Raw genomic sequence first — 18,892 nt, forward strand, 5'->3', positions numbered from 1 at the left:
GATACAACTAGTAACTGATAAATCTGGATTTCAAATACAGTCTTTCCAGCTCTCAAGCTATTTCTCTTTGGAAATCTAACTTTTGAAAGTATAATATAAAACTGTATCTTAATTATGATATTGTAATTATAGCTAAAAAATCATTGAACTTTACTATGTGTGGGACAATATGCTAAATGCTTTACACAGATTGTCCTATTTAATTATTAAACAAAGCTGATGTTATTGTCACCATTTTACGGATGAAGTAACTGAATGAACACTTTGAAAAGTGAATGACCCAAACACAAACAAGTGAAATTCGTTGATGCTCATTGAATCAGTTGAAGCACCTAATAAAGAACAAGAGAATCCCCTTTCCTAAGAACAGTGAAGAAAACGCAGTGGGAAGGTGAGGAGTCTGACCTATGCAGGGAAAATCAGGAGAAAGGCAAGAGCCTAGAAGACGACAAGGATAAATTTTGTCTCATGACCTGCCAAAACATGACAATTTTGTCTCACTCCAGCCTGTGCCTGGTGCCTGGTCATCTGAAATGCCTTTAGCACCCATAAGATTTCTAGCTTATGTTATATTCTTTTTCTTTTTCTTTTTTTTTTTTGAGACAGTGGCTCTCTCTGTCACTTCAGCTAGAGTGCAGTAGTGCAATCATGGCTCACCGCAGACTTGGGTGAGCATCCTACATCACCTCCCTAGTAGCTGGGACCACGGGCACACACCACTACACCTGGCTAACTTTTTAATTTTTTTGTTGAGACGAGGTCTTACTTTGTTGACCAGGCTGATCTTGAACTCCTAGGCTCAAGAAATCCTCCTTCCTCAGCCTGCCAAAAAGCTGGGATTACAGGCGTGAGCCATCACACAGGCCCAGCCTAGGCTGTATTCTATGAGTTACTGAAGGTCATGGATATCCAAACACGTTTCTTTTTCTGTTTTAAAAGAAAAAGCACAGTGGCTTTTTATTAAGCTGTGTTGAGGGGATCCAGAGTTCATGTGTAATCCCTTATTATTTCTCAGTGCTAATAACATGTTTTCTAAAAGATAACATTTATGAGAGTTATTGGAATATGAATGACACATATTACCTATAGCACTCTGTTATTGCTGCCTGTGTTCAGTCAACAAATATAACATATTTATTAAGATAAAATGAATTCTCACTTCAAGATAATAACTAGCATCTGAAATGGACTTTGCTAACCCTATGATAACCCTATGACATGTATAGCATTATTAACAAACTTTTATAAATGAGGCAGTGGTATCTGAGAGTAACTTGCTTGGTGTTAGAAAAACAATAAGTGGTGGCGGGCACCTGTAGTCCCAGCTACTCAGGAGGCTGAGGCAGGAGAATGGCATAAACCTGGGAGGCGGAGCTTGCAGTGAGCTGAGATCCGGCCACTGCACTCCAGCCTGGGAGACAGAGCGAGACTTCATCTCAAAAAAAAAAAAAAAAAAAAAAAGGAAAAACAATAAGTGGCAAAGCAGGGACTTGTGTCCTTTTCTTAGAAGACTCTGTGCTTTATGCATGGCATGATCCAGCTCACTGCAGAGAGGAGAGCTTGGACTCAAACAAATAAGTGCTGAACTTCCTGTCACAGTACATGTCCAAATGCAGGCAGAAAATCTCCCTGGCAGAGAGCTGTATATGACTGTAGCTGTAGATGAATTCAATAGTTTCTAAAATGTCTTTGTGAATCATGACTATATCAGTGTCAGCTGAATGTTCTGTGTCTTTGTGACTCTTGTGTTATGAGATTGAAAACTCAACGCAATGCATCTTCATGTAAAAAAGTGGTTTACATTGTGCTATCACATTTTAGAGTTTTTAATGAACCTTTACATTCACAATGCCATTTTGTTTTTGCCACAACCCTGTGCAGTAGAGAAGACAACTGTTTCAATTTCTTCATAATAAAGTAGCAACAGTCCCTGCAAGGAGGAGAGTGACTTGGCCAGATTTCCGTAATTAAAATCCATAGAATTGAGTTAGGCTTTAGTTCTTTCCTCTATATTTTCTGCCTTTGTGATTTGTACCTGGTACGTTCACCTTCTCCTCACTTACTTTTTCCAGGAATAGAAGAAAAACATCTTTAAAAGCTACATTTCTCTCTCAATGTCCAGTGTCTAATAAGTGTCATTTTGTTATCTCTAATTTTATCCTTGCTCTAAAGCAGAAAAATGCAAACGTTAGCTAGGTAATGAACTGTTTTATCTCTGTTGCTATATAGTCTGTGTTCTATTTGCCTCCTTTTAAATTTGCTGCTTCAGTGCTTTGTGGAGAAACCCGGCCTTAATCTATAAGAGCAGGCTGCCAGCATTTAGTTGGAAAACAATTTGCCTCAGCCTTTGCATGGCTAGAGTTTTATTTCTGAAATGGTATTGATGTAACACTTATACCATTCTGATAACTCAACTGTAATGGCAAGAGAAGTTAACCAAGGAAATAAAAGACAGCCAAGAGTGTGGGAGGCACTGCTGTCTAATCAGGTGCTATGACAGAACAAGCTGGAAGCTTTGCAGAATGGAAGACTCCATAGAGAATCAGCTTGCATAGGATTGGGGAACATCTGTAGCTCTGTGGCCTTTATCGCCTTTTATATATTGCCATATTCTCCTACATATTCTGTAATATGCCCCTTGGGGTTAAAAAGCCATAAGGGCCCTTGATAGGGGCAAAGCTATTTCTTTATTATTGAAACTTCTTTTCTCTCAGAGGAGAAAATCTGTTTACTTTATTGTTCCAAGAAAGAACATGAACACACATGAACACAACCTGATTCTTACCTCCTCATGGTACACGTAAGCTTCTAATCCTCTTAGCTCTACCCAATTCTTTCAATATATCTATATGCCAGCTCTACGCTGTGGTGCAATGCCATTCTAAGTTAATGAGAGGCAAAGAGTCTCCCCCTTTTTTTTTTACACAAATGAAATCACCATTAAGCACTCAAAATTGTAATTTAGCAGATGCCTGGAAACTGCAGGTTGGTAATAAAGGTAAACATATGGGCAGTTGCCTCCAGGGATGTAAAGCTTCAGATGCTGTGGGGAGCCTTGAAAGCAGAACAAATGCTGTGCACAGTAGAAAGGCCCTGAGTTGTCCCAGGCTGCATGTTGAGTCATGTTTTTCTGAGGCTGTTATACTTCCTGTGGTTTAATATTTTACGAACCACCAACCTTATGGACAGGACTGCAGCAGAGACTAAGATAAATAAAAAGAATAAACATTACAGCTAAGTAGAAGTATGTGCCATTTTGAATACTTTAAACAATGCAAACCAGAAAACCCAACTCTAACAGGCTAATAAATGAGCACAGGCATTATTTCACTGAATCGGAAATTCAGAAGTAGAACAGTCTCCAGAAGCACAGCAATCAGTGGCATCATTCTGTCTCTCTGCTCTGACTGCCGCAGCACCAGCTTTATCCCAAGGCTTCAGAATCTCCTTCCACCTCCTCCTCTGCCATGATGGCAATATAATCTCTGTGGCAATCAGTGAATAAAATAAATCAATAAAAATTGTCATCGTCACTGAAGAGCAAAGCATTGCTTAACTGTAGACAACTTCGTTTGCAATTAGTTAATTCAAAGGAGCATAGAAAACACCAATAAGTTCCTAGCATGGCCTTGCAGGTAGGAAAATAAGTTGTGGAAGACGTTTACTCTGTGCAACCACATTACTTATAGTTCATTATTTAAAATTTGAAGTAACTTAGCAAAATAGGTATTATTAACCCAGATGATATAGATGAGACAACTGAGGCAAAAACAGAATAAATAACTGGTCACAGATATAATAGCATCATAATAAACATTTTCAATCTCAATAGTTGGGATAGAATCAATCAAACACTGCAAACAAAAGAAAAATATTATTGTCTTTAAAAAGCATTCATTTAACTAAGGCTATGAAAGACCTCTTATTGGTATATACAAGTTAGGAGGAAAAGATAGGTTTTTAGTAGTGAACTAAACTCAAGGAGGGATAATTTAAACTGGGAATTAAAGAATGGGTAGGATTAGGATTGGCAGATACAGAATGACGGGCACCTGAAGGTACAGATTAGCTCAATCAAAATCACCAAGTGAGAAAGCAGAGAACGGGTTTTGTAAGTGAATACTAATCTGGTCTGTTAAAATACATGACAATTACAATGAGTCAGACATTTCTTATGCATTACTTCTCGTCTCTCAACTCTTGTTTTGGTAACAACTACAGCAACTAGCTCCATGTACTTTTAGCTATCCTAGGACAGCTTCTTATAAGTGTAAATCAAATGTGCCTGCCAGGGTACCTACAGTGAGCCTCTTTCTTTCTGTCTGTGGCTTCTTAGAGATAATGGGAATGGAATAACTGCAGGAACCCTAAATACACAGAAGCCCTTGGCACACAGATGCTTACAACACAGAGATATAGAAGAGTTAACGAGTATAGCAATCCTTCAATTAAGCACTAAAGATGATGACTAAATGCTTATCCTATTCATTTTTTCAGTTCATGGAATTTAGCTACATGCCATAAAGTTTCTCATGATTATGGAACTCCTATAATCATGAGGTCATGATCTCCAACTCTGATCTGCTTTCTGCTTTCCTCTATTTCAGAATTTGCATATTTATTTCTACCAATTAATTGTTTGAGACATAACCGTTTTTAAATATTTTGGAAAGAATAAAAAAAGCAAAAGCAAGAAAAATGGTGATGTCATTTAGAGAATAGAAATAAGCTAGAGGAATACTGAAGAGAAAGTAATGGGTTTGTTTACAGACTTACTAAGTTTAAAATAGGAGAGGTTTATTCAAATAAAGCTTATAATGTGAATGCAGATTTGCATTCATATTAGAATTTGAGAAACAAATATGTGGCAGTATCACAAAAAGAACAGGTGATGTGATAACACAGCATCTAATCATCAGTAGAAGATTATATAGAGAGAAGGCCCCCAAAATCTGAAATAAGACAAATAATCCTCAGAGTATTGAGAAGATCTAGAACTACATTACATTGATTTTCAAGAGAGAGACAGTAATCAACAGGTACAAATGTTAAATAAAATCAAATACAGAAGGATTGCAAATATCTTCTATTTAAAGATTAAAATGACCCTAATGATGTGAGAGTACAATTTAAGTGATAGAAAAATTTCTTATATTATAAAATTTTACAGAGTAAGACAATAATAAGAAAGTAGAACTATATAAATACTGGTCTTTTAAAAGTTTTTCACTGAATGCACAAAAATATGGCAAATCAAGGGACAGCAGTTTTGAGACTCTAGAAAACAAGCCTGTTTGACATCTGATATGGTTTGACTGTGCCCACACCCAAATCTCATCTTGAATTGTAGTTTCCATAATCCCTATCTGTTTGGTAGGGACCTGGTGGGAGGTAACTGAATCATGGGGGCTATTACTCGTATGCTGTTCTCATGATAGTGAATGAGTTCTCACGGGATCTGATGGTTTTATAGAGGGCTTTTCCCCCTTTTGCTCAGCTCTTCTCCTTCCTGCTATCATGTGAAGAAGGATGTGTTTTCTTCCCCTTCCTCCACAATTGTAAGTTTCCTGAGGCCTCCCCAGCCATGTGTGACTGTGAAGCCATCGAACCTCTTTCCTTTCTAAATTACCCAGTCTCAGACAGTTCTTTATAGCAGCATGAGAATGGACTAATACTACATCAAAGGAGAAAGATTTAAATAAATGAAAAAACAATCACAGATACAAGCAACAGACTAAGCTAACATTAGGCTATGTTCCAAAATGAACTGGATGATGAGTAGCTCTCAACACACAAATCAGTATGGAAAGTCGAACATGAGAAAGTCCTGCAGATAAAAAGAGTAGAAAAAGGGACAAAATTATAAGCACATTGTTTACTGGGAAAAGAAAATACAAATGGTTTTTAATCATATTCAAAGTTATAAAGCCTAAATTATATGAGAAATGAAAATGAAATGTGCATTGAAATACCAAGTATCCATCTATTGGCATGCAAAGATCAAAATACAAAATGTGAAGGAAAACAGGTACTTTCATATGCCTCATATATTATAAATCATATTTTTTATGCTTGTAAATTGTAATGTATTGTAAACTTGAAAATAATATTTGGAAATATTTTAGCAGTAATTCTCCTTCTAATAATCCATCTTAAATATATACCATCATACACACTCAAATATATATATATATCTGCCATATATACTTATATAGAGATAGTAGTTTATTGAAGCATTGCTTATAGTAGCAAATACGTAGAAAATTAATAAATCCATTATGGCACAACTATGCTAAGTATTCCATGGTAGCTCTTACAAAAATTTACTAATAGGGCATGACTACCAAGAGACATTATTGAATGAAAGCAATTCCAGATATATGAAATGTGCTATTTTTCACAGAGATGCATTTGTATATATAAACCAATGAGCCTAATATATCCCTGAAAGAACATGCAATCTGCCTACATTTTTCTATGTTGATGGAATTTGGAGAAAAGGCCTAGTTTCACTATATGCCCTTTTGTACTCTTGGAATTACAACCACATAATATCAATTAACTGTTGCACTGGATAGAAATTATTACCAGAGGCCACAATGTGTTTGTTTCCTGTTGGTTGGTTGGTTGGCTGATTTTTAAAGCACAGACTTTAAGAAAATGAAAAGTTATTGGCAAAAGGATCTAAGAATGCAGAAAACACTGAGTTCACCTTTAACATCTTATTGTAAAGATTACAAAGAAATCTAACGAATACTTATAAGACCAAAACAATTATCCCAGCACCATTTATTAAATAGGGAATCCTTTCCCCATTTCTTGTTTCTCTCAGGTTTGTCAAAGATCAGATGGCTGTAGATGTGTGGTATGATTTCTGAGGACTCTGTTCTGTTCCATTGGTCTATATCTCTGTTTTGGTACCAGTACCATGCTGTTTTGGTTACTGTAGCCTTGTAGTATAGTTTGAAGTCAGGTAGCGTGATGCCTCCAGCTTTGTTCTTTTGACTTAGGATTGTCTTGGAGATGCGGGCTCTTTTTTGGTTCCATATGAATTTTAAAGCAGTTTTTTCCAATTCTGTGAAGAAAGTCATTGGTAGCTTGATGGGGATGGCATTGAATCTATAAATTACCTTGGGCAGTATGGCCATTTTCACGATATTGATTCTTCCTATCCATGAGCATGGTATGTTCTTCCATTTGTTTGTGTCCTCTTTGATTTCACTGAGCAGTGGTTTGTAGTTCTCCTTGAAGAGGTCCTTTACATCCCTTGTAAGTTGGATTCCTAGGTATTTTATTCTCTTGGAAGCAACTGTGAATGGAAGTTCATTCATGATTTGGCTCTGTGTTTGTCTGTTACTGGTGTATAAGAATGCTTGTGATTTTTGCACATTAATTTTGTATCCTGAGACTTTGCTGAAGTTGCTTATCAGCTTAAGGAGATTTTGGGCTGAGACAATGGGGTTTTCTAAATATACAATCATGTCATCTGCAAACAGGGACAATTTGACTTCTTCTTTTCCTAACTGAATACCCTTGATTTCTTTCTCTTGCCTAATTGCCCTAGCCAGAACTTCCAACACTACGTTGAATAGGAGTGGTGAGAGAGGGCATCCCTGTCTTGTGCCAGTTTTCAAAGGGAATTTTTCCAGTTTTTGCCCATTCAGTATGAAATTGGCTGTGGGTTTGTCATAGATAGCTCTTATTATTTTGAGGTACGTTCCATCAATACCGAATTTATTGAGCATTTTTAGCATGAAGGGCTGTTGAATTTTGTCAAAAGCCTTTTCTGCATCTATTGAGATAATCATGTGGTTCTTGTCTTTGGTTCTGTTTATATGCTGGATTATGTTTATTGATTTGCGAATGTTGAACCAGCCTTGCATCCCAGGGATGAAGCCCACCTGATCATGGTGGATAAGCTTTTTGATGTGTTGCTGAATCCGGTTTGCCAGTATTTTATTGAGGATTTTTGCATCGATGTTCATCAGGGATATTGGTCTAAAATTCTCTTTTTTTGTTGTGTCTCTGCCAGGCTTTGGTATCAGGATGATGTTGGCCTCATAAAATGAGTTGGGGAGGATTCCCTCTTTTTCTATTGATTGGAATAGTTTCAGAAGGAATGGTACCAACTCCTCCTTGTACCTCTGGTAGAATTCAGCTGTGAATCCATCTGGTCCTGGACTTTTTTTAGTTGGTAGGCTATTAATTATTGCCTCAATTTCAGAGCCTGCTATTGGTCTATTCAGGGATTCAACTTCTTCCTGGTATCCATTTCTTCTAGATTTTCCAGTTTATTTGCGTAGAGGTGTTTATAGTATTCTCTGATGGTAGTTTGTATTTCTGTGGGGTCGGTGGTGATATCCCCTTTATCATTTTTAATTGCGTCGATTGGACTCTTCTCTCTTTTCTTCTTTATTAGTCTTGCTAGTGGTCCATCAATTTTGTTGATCTTTTCAAAAAACCAACTCCTGGATTCATTGCTTTTTTGGAGGGTTTTTTGTGTCTCTATCTCCTTCAGTTCTGCTCTGATCTTAGTTATTTCTTGCCTTCTGCTAGCTTTCGAATGTGTTTGCTCTTGCTTCTCTAGTTCTTTTAATTGCGATGTTAGAGTGTCAATTTTAGATCTTTCCTGCTTAAGTAGAAAGCTGAAACTGGATCCTTTCCTTACTCCTTATACGAAAATTAATTCAAGATGGATTAGAGACTTAAATGTTAGACCTAATACCATAAAAATCCTAGAGGAAAACCTAGGTAGTACCATTCAGGACATAGGCATGGGCAAAGACCTCATGTCTAAAACACCAAAAGCAACGGCAGCAAAAGCCAAAATTGACAAATGGGATCTCATTAAACTAAAGAGCTTCTGCACAGCAAAAGAAACTACCATCAGAGTGAACAGGCAACCTACAGAATGGGAGAACATTTTTGCAATCTACTCATCTGACAAAGGGCTAATATCCAGAACCTACAAACAACTCAAACAAATTTACAAGAAAAAAACAAACAACCCCATCAAAAAGTGGGCAAAGGATATGAACAGACATTTCTCAAAAGAAGACATTCATACAGCCAAAAGACACATGAAAAAATGCTCATTATCACTGGCCATCAGAGAAATGCAAATCAAAACCACAATGAGATCCCATCTCACACCAGTTAGAATGGCGATCATTAAAAAGTCAGGAAACAACAGGTGCTGGAGAGGATGTGGAGAAATAGGAACACTTTTACACTGTTGGTGGGATTGTAAACTAGTTCAACCATTATGGAAAACAGTATGGCGATTCCTCAAGGATCTAGAACTAGAGGTACCATATGACCCAGCCATCCCATTACTGGGTATATACCCAAAGGATTATAAATTATGCTGCTATAAAGACACATGCACATGTATGTTTATTGCAGCACTATTCACAATAGCAAAGACTTGGAACCAACCCAAATGTCCATCAGTGACAGACTGGATTAAGAAAATGTGGCACATATACACCATGGAATACTATGCAGCCATCAAAAAGGATGAGTTAGTGTCCTTTGTAGGGACATGGATGCAGCTGGAAACCATCATTCTTAGCAAATTATCACAAGAACAGAAAAACAAATACCGCATGTTCTCACTCATTGGTGGGAACTGAACAATGAGATCACTTGGACTCAGGAAGGGGAACATCACACACCGGAGCCTATCATGGGGAGGGGGGAGGGGGGAGGGAATTGCATTGGGAGTTATACCTGATTTAAATGACGAGTTGATGGGTGCTGACGAGTTGATGGGTGCAGCACACCAACATGGCACAATTATACATATGTAACAAACCTGCACGTTATGCACATGTACACTAGAACTTAAAGTATAATAATAATAAATAAATTAATTAAAAAAAAAGACCAAAACAATTAAAGAAGCTAAAATATACAAATTAAAGATACCATAGCTATGAACATTAATCCAGCTTAAGTACTAGTTCATTTTTGACAGATACTTATTCGTTCTAATTGTTGTCTTTTTAATTTTTTTCAAAATAACTTATAATTGACTACCATCACTATTTTCTTACTATTTCTTTCTCTTTCTTTCTTTCTTTTCTTTTTTTTTTTTTTTTTTTTTTTTTTTTTACCAAGTCTCTCACGGTCGCCTGAGCTGGAGTGTACTGGCGTGATCTTGGCTCAGTGCATCCTCCGCCTCCCAGTTCAACCAATTTTCCTGCCTCAGCCTCCCGAGTAGCTGGGATTACAAGTGCCTGCCACCACGCCCAGCTAATTTTTGATATTTTTAGTAGAGACAGGGTTTCACTGTTTTGGCCAGAGTAGTCTCGAACTCCTGACCTCGTGATCCACCTGCCTCAGCCTCCCAAAGTGCTGGGTATTACACAGGCATGAGCCACCACGCCCGGCCCCTATAGTCACTATTTTCCACGACAGATCTCTTAAAGATATTCCTTCTATCTAACTCAAATTTTGTATCCTGTAACCATCTCCCAGCCCCTGTTAAGCACCATTCTATCCTCTACTCCTCTAAGTTTCACTTATTTGGATTCCATATATAATTGAGATCATGCAGTGTTTGTCTTTCTCTGCCTGGCTTGCTTTACTTAACATAATGTTCTTTAGCTTCATTCACGTTATCTCAAATGACAGAATTTCATTCTTTTTTAAGGCTAATTCATGTTGCATTTTGTATCTATACCACATTTTCTTTATTTATTCATCAATGTATGAACACTTTGATTGATTTCATATATTAGTTATTGTGAATAATGCTGCAACAAGCACAGGAGTGAAGATACCTTTCAAAATGTTGATCTTATTTCCTTTAGATAAACACTCAGTAGTGAAGTCGCTGAATCACGTGGCAGTTTCATTATTAATATTTTGAAAAGCCTCCAGACTGTTTTTATTATTGACTGTACTAATTTACATCGCCACCAACAATGTGCAAGGGTTTCCTTTTCTCCACATCTTTACCAAAACTTTTAACTTTTTGATAAAAGCCAGTCTGATAGATGTGAGGTGATATTTCGTTGTGGTTTTAATTTGCACTTCTTTGATGATAAGTGATATTGAGTATTTTTTCATATACCTAACAAATTTATATGTATTACATTCAGAAATGTCTATTTAGGCCATTTGCCTATTTATTTAAATGAGTTGTTTTCTTGCTATTGAATTGAGTTTCTCATATATTTTAGATATTAACTCCTAATCAGAGATATATGGTTTGCAAATGTTTTTTCTCATTGTGCAGGCTGTCATATCAGTCTGCTGATTGCTTCTTTTGCTATTCAGTTTTTAGTTTGATGTAAATCCATTTATCCATTTTTGCTTTTATTTCCTGTGATTTTGCATATCAAAAAAAAATCGTTGCTTAATCCAAAGTCATGGAACTTCTCCCTCATGTTTTCTCCTAGTAGTTTTACAGTTTCAGGTATTACGTTTACGTTTTTAAACCACTCGGAGTTGATTTTTGTGTATGGTCTCAAATAAGGGTTTAATTTCATTCTTCTGAATGTGGATTTAAGTTTTCTGAATACCCTTTATTGTAAATATCCATTGTTGGCTAATGAGTTTGCAAGAAACTATTAGGCAATACTATATTTTAAAGGCAGTGTTTTGAGATATTATAAGCTTTTACTCTGATGTTTCATTATTTGTTTGGTAAAGAAAATGTGATTTATTTGTTGTGAGAAATGAAATACGAATATATACATTGAATCCTGACATTTTTAGTCAACTGTTTATGTTTTTTTCAATATGTGCAAACGATATGAAAGTCTGTTCAGATTCTTTTAGACTTTGAAAGGCCTTGTCTTCCCAACGTATATATCAATTATTATCCAAGTAAAAACTAATAGTGATTTTTGAGAAAGTATTTGAAAACAATTCAAAATATTAACTTGTTTCTCAACAAAATAAGATGAAACACACTTTAAATATAAATGTTTGAAAAATTATAATGAGAGAAAAAATATGTTTTAGCTCAAAGAAGGAAATATCTTCCTTTGCCTTTAATTATACCTGTCCTCTAATCTCTCTTCCTACATTGGCAAGGTTCTATTGATGTGAAGAAAAATTCATTTTCTGCTGACTTAGCTAGATCTACAATTTCCATCTTTTGCCACCTAGTCGTATATGCCTTACACTTCAATATTGTTTTGACCCCAATTTCTCTCCTCTAATTTCTAGTCAAGTGATTTTTTTCTATTCATGATTATACTATGTTTGGTGATTTGATTATTTACATTCATTTATATTATTATTATGCCTCTCTAAAAGGTGAATTTATTTTGTCTTCCATGCTCATCCATATTGTGTTAATTATAGATTAATATTCTAAATAAATTACCTAAAACCAAACTCTTTAGTAGGCTCTTCCTATTGACTACCAAATTAAATAGATAATTCTCATTCTAGTTTCTTTTTCAAGTCCTAAGCGAAGTAGCACCATTAACTTGCAAATCTTGCCTTATATTTCTTTCAGATTTTTATTTCACAACACTGCCAAGCAATATGACCAGCTGTTGTTTGGAAATATCCCACAATTGTCAACAGTTCCTTTTGAGCTCAAGTAACCATCTTCTCCTGGAGTGCCCTTGGCTCACCCTTGCCCATTAATTATTTCATTTCACAGGCAAATGTAGCCATTCCTCAATCTTTTAAAATCTTTTTCAATTGCTTTCACACTGATACCTGTGTGTGTGCATATACACATTTAAATATAAAACCACTAGCATGAACTTAATGTTTATATTAAAGAGATTTTCTTTTTCTTTAAGCATATAAAAGGCACAAACTTTGGAACCTTACAATGATGATAACTTTATACTTTATATTGAAATTTTATATCCAAAGTGTGAAAAATATATTAAATACAAAAGAGTGAATGTGCCTTAAGTTTCCATTTAAATGACTAGTCTAGTTTCTTGAGAGAAGTGTGAGGTCTCTACCTTATTTTTTACCTATCACAGTGTCTCTTATACAATTAACACTTCAATAAACGTTGTGTGAATTGAAACATATTTACTAAAGCAGAAAACACATGGACACTACCACTGTGGAGAAAACTACATTCGCAATCGACAGTATTTAGAGGTTCTTATATTATTCTACTTTTAATTAAATTAACATTATTTTATTTCATTTTGTTTTAAACTAGTGTAATTGGAAGGATCTCAGGCAAGGAGAAAATTGTTTTTATTAAATGTACCATAACTTAAAATTTGTTCAGTGTAATTTGCTAGATAAATTATTTAAATCTGGACTTCATTTGTTAAATTGCATAATAAGCTAAAATATATTAACTTTTTACTGAAATGTAACTTTCATAAGAAAAGCATACAACAAATATCTAAATGAATTACAACAAAGTGAATGCAACTATAAAACCACTAATCAACAAAAACATCCCAGAACGGACCTCCCCGAACATGCTATCATGATTGCTAGCCCTGCCCTCCTCCCCCAGGGAAATTATTATCCCAACTTCTATTATAATACATTTTGTAATGTCATCAGCAAGATGGTGGAATAGAAGGTCACCTGCTTACATTTCCCCACAAGCAGCCAGAAATTTTCAACTATCCAGAGACAAAAGTCTGTTTGTGGGAGCCTTAGGATTGAGGTAGGAGGTTATGAAATTTCAATGGAGCACAAGACCTAGGGGGGTCATTTTGAGAGTTTAGACTTGAACCCAGGTGACATTCCTGCTAATTGTCCTCCTGGGTTCAAACCCTGAAATGGCCTTATTCCCTGAAGGACTGGATATAGCCCCATTTGGCCTCGAGTCTGCTACCAAAACTATCTGGCAAGGGATTCAAGAGGAATTACACACACTAGTGACTTTGCAGACAAGCTCATCTGCCTGTCAACATCAGTCTCGGCAGTGAACATAGAATTTTTGTATAACTTGGCTCCAGCCCCATCACCTGGTCCCAGCTTAGTACTGCTTACACAAGGACCCAGGGGGAGACTTACCCAGGTATGCCACCAGGACAGGCAGATCCTGAAGGAGCCCTGTCTTGGCTCCAGCTCCTTTCTACTGCAACCTGGAAGTAATCCCACCCGTGTAGGGAAGTGCTGGGAAACTAGCCTGTCTGAACAATCAGGAGTGCCTTGCTGGATTCCTTGTAGCAGATCCTGAAGGGGCCTTATCCTGGCCCCAGCCCTTCTCAGTTGCAGCCAGAGAACTATTCCATCCTTGCAGGGAACAGTTGGCACAAAAACTGCTGGGAGACAAGCCTGTCTGTGCCAACTGGGCAGGCTTGCTAGCCTGTACCTCAGAGTAGATCCTGAAGTTTCTCTGTTGCAGCTCCAGCCCCTTTTTGCCACAATTGCAGAGTTACCCTTCCTGTGCAGAGAACTCTTGGGAGATGCAAGCAGATAGGCTTGCTGGGCTTTCTTCTACATTACTTCTGAAAAGGGCCTTGAATGTGGCTCCGGTCTCTTTCAGCTGCATTCTGAGAGCAATCCTACCCTCATAGGGAACTACTAGGAAGGTCATTCCCTGGTGCCACTGGGTTGGGCTTACTAATATCAATCCCACAGAAGACTCTGATTTAGCTTCAAAGCTTTATTTTAGTTCCTTCAAGTTGTAGTCTCAGAAAAGTTCTACCCAGCCAGGGTTCCACCAGAAGACATACCCATCTCGGCCCCTATGGCAAGCATGCCAACTTCTGTCCTTGAGTAGATTCTTAAGTAGCCCAGGATCTTGGTCCTGACCCATTTAGTTTGCAGGCGGAGAGCAGTATGGATTGCCTGGTAATCCGAATGGAGGGAAACCCAGCGATAACAAGCAGGCCGATGCCTTGACCTCAGTCTCACTGTGGATACTGAAACAGCCCTGTGAACTGGCTCCAGCCCTTCTTGAGACATTCTGAGGGCAGGTTTGTTCACCCAGAAACTCACTGAAAAACTGGAGTCAGGTCTGAATATCTTGGTCTCAGCCGTAGACTTCAGACAACCCTATATCTCGGTTTCACACCATCTCAGTCATTGACTGGAGCAGTATGGCCAGCCCAGGACCCCATCCAATGATCAAACAGGAGCCATCCCAAAGACAAGGAGGAATTCACAACCATCAGTGTACTTTGTAGCAGGTAAACTGCCTGCAAACCCTGAAGCAGACCCTTATCCCAGTGGCAACCCCACAGACCAAAGTACTGGACACAGTCCAGGCCACACAGGAGCCCAATAAAACCCATTCCAACTGGACCTGTAGAAATAGGTCTGCCAGCTGTGGTCTCTACTGTGGACCCAGTATTATCCACATAACCCCACTCAATCTAATCTGAGAGGCAATCCTATTAGCACAAAGATCAAACAGGAGGAGACTTTAACTTCACAAACCAGTCTGTAAAACTGAAAGAAGGGTTTGCTTTGGTTCAAATGCAGACACCCACACAAGGTTCCATGAATAACAAAAAATAATGCAAATGTTACACCACCAAAAGAAACTCAGAAAGCTTCAGTAATCAACTCAATTATAAATAAAAGTTTACAAATTACCTGAAATAGAATTCAAATACTCATCTTAAAGAAGTCCAATAAAATGCAGAAAAATACAGATAGACAACTCAATTAAATAAAGAAAGCAACCCATTAAAAAATTAGATTAAGAAAAAAATTAGAAACCATTAAAAAAAAAAAAATAGAAATCCTAGGGCTGAAGACCAAAATTACAGAACTGAAAAATTCAATGGAAAATTTCAGTAGCAGACTCACTCATGCAGAAGAAAGAATTAGCAAACTCAAAGATGGATTATTTGAAATTAGCCCATTAGAAGAATAAAAAGAAAAAAGATTTTTGAAAAGTGAAGAATACAAAGGAGATTTATGGGAGACCATCAAACATACAAATGTACAATTTATGAGGGAGCCCAAAGGATAAGAGACGAAGGGTTATAAAGCTTGTTTAAAGAAAAACTGTCTGTCTGATAGAAATAAATACTGTCCAAAAACTTCTCAAATCTTGGGAGAGATATGAACATACAGATTCAGGAAACAAAAGATTCCAAGCAAGATCAATTAAAAATATTACTGTACTATTATTATTATTATTTCTGTAATATTATTATTGTTGTTTCTAAAATACCAGCACTTTGAGAGGCCAAAGCAGGAGGATTGCTTGAGCCCAGGAGTTTGAGACGAGCCTGAGCAACAAGGTGAGACAGCATCTCTATTTTTAAAAAGAGGGTATTTAAAAAAAAAAAAATGCTAAAATAAGTTCTTCTGGTTGAAAGAAAAGGATGATAATTAACAATGTGAAAGTATACAATTCATTTGTAAAGGTAAATATATAGTCAAATTCAGAATACTGTAATACTATAAAGACGCTGCATAAACCACTCCTTAACAGCTAAAATATAAATATATTTTAAAAAACTACAGCTGTAAATAATAAGATAACATGTACACAATATATATACATATAAAGTATAACATCAATAGTACAAAATGTGGGAGAGAAGTCGCTATACACAATTGAATCTATGGTACTCTCACCTTAAATTAGGACATTATAACTATAAGATGTTTTAGATAAGCTAAGTTATAGTAGCCACAAACAAAACCTCTAATAGATATACAAAAGAAAAAAGAAAGGACTCAAAGCATACCACTACAAAAGTACAAGAAATACAAATAAAGACAGTAAAATTAAGAAACAGGAATGAAAGAACTACAAACAAGATGGTCAAAAATTTATAAAATGACAGAAGGAAATTCTTACCTTTCAATAACTAATTTAAATGTCAATGGATTAAACTTCCTAGTCAAAAGACATAGAGTAGCTACATTGCTAAACAAACAAACAAACCAAGATCCAACAATGTGGTGACTATCAGAGACTCACTTTATCCTTAAGAACATACATAGACTAATGTGAAGAAATGGAAATAGATATTCCAGGCAAATGGTAGCCAAAAGAGAGCAGGGGTGGCTATACTTATATCAGACAAAATATACTTTAATTCAAAAACAGTAAAAAGACAAGACAAAGTCATTATAATACAATAAAGTGGTCAGTTCATCAATACTATACAATAGCTTCAAATATATACACTCTCAACATTGGAGCACCTAAATAGACACATAAAGCAAATATTAACAGTTCCAAAAGGTGAAATAGACTGCAATCCAAAAACAGTAGGGGGCTTCAGCAATCCAGTACGAATTATGGACAGCTTATTTAGACAGAAAATCAATAGGGAAATAGTGGACTTGAAAAACACTTTAAACAAATAGACCTAACAGACATATATTGAACATTCCATCCAACAACAGTGAAATACACATTCTTCTCAAGCACACACAGAATATTCTCCAGAATAGAGCATACATTAGGCCACAAAATAAGTCCTAACAAGTTTATTGCCTGACCACCGTGAAACTAGAAACTTATAAGTGGGAGCTAAATGATGAGAACACATGGACACATAAAGAGGAACAAAACATACTGGAGGGTGTAATGTGTAAGGAAAGAGAGGATCAGGAAAAATAACTACTTGGTACTAGGCTTAATACTTTGCTGGCGAAATAATCTGTACCACAAACCTCCATGACACAAGTTTACCTATTTAACAAACCTGCACATGTAATTCTGAACTTAAAATACAAGTTAAAAAAAAAAAATGGAGAAACTTTAGAAAATTCCTTAATATGTGTAAATTAATCACCAGGGACCTGAACAACCAATGAGTCAAAGACAAAATTAAAAGAAAATTTCTTTTAAATCTTGAAATAAACCAAAATGGAAACACAACATACCAAAACTTATGGGATGCAGCAAAAGCAGTTCTAAGATGGAAGTTTATACCAAAAACTACCCTATATATATATATACACACACACACACTATATATATATATAAAATATAAATATATTTTATATATAATACATTAAAATACATATATATAAGAGATATATATAATGATGTAGCACATATATATGCTACATCAAGAAACAAGAAAGATCTCAGATAAACATTACATCTTAAAGAAAATAGAAAAAGATAAAGCCCAAAATCAGTACAAGGAAGGAAATGATAAGATCATAACAGAAATAAATGAAAGAGAAAAAAGACAATAAAAAGATCAGTAAAACTAGGCATTTGTTCTTTGAAAAGATAAAAAAAATCATCAAAACTTTAGACAGGCTAACTTAAAAAACGAGAACACTAAAATAAATAAAATCAGAAATTAAAGAGGGAACATTAAAACTGATATCACAGAAGTACAAAAGATTATAAGAGACTTATTAACAATTATAAGGCAACAAATTGTATAATCTACAATAAATTAGTAAATTGCTAGAAACCTAAAACATACCAGAGCTGAATCAAAAAGAATAAACTATGGGAACCCACCAATAACAAGAAAGGAGATTAATTCAATATTAAAAAAAAAAAATCTCATGAAAGTAAAGCCCGAGATCAGATATTTAGTGGCAGAATTCTACCAAACATTTAACAGGCAACAAATACCAATCCGTTTCAAATTCTGAAAAATCAAAGTGGAGGGAATACTTCCCAAATCATTTTATGAGGCCACATTACTCTTAGAGGTATGTGATATACCATGTTAATAGAATAAAAGACAAGAACCATATGATCATTGTAATAGGTGCAGAAAAAGTATTTGACAAAATTTAGCATCATTTCGTTATAAAAACTTTCAATAAATTAGGCATAGCAGGAATGTATCTCAATAGAATAAAGGCTATATATGAAAAGCCTATGGCTAACATCATACTCAATGGTAAAATTTAAAGGTTTTTCCTCTAAGAGGAACAAGAAAAGGACGTGTCCACTCTCACCACTTCTATTCAACATCGTATTAAAAGTTCTTGCCAGAGTAGTTGGACAAGGGAATTAAGTAAAAGGTATCCAAATAAGAAAGGA

The sequence above is a fragment of the Macaca nemestrina genome, chromosome 7 (genome assembly GCF_043159975.1).
Source record: "Macaca nemestrina isolate mMacNem1 chromosome 7, mMacNem.hap1, whole genome shotgun sequence".
Taxonomy (NCBI): domain Eukaryota; kingdom Metazoa; phylum Chordata; class Mammalia; order Primates; family Cercopithecidae; genus Macaca; species Macaca nemestrina.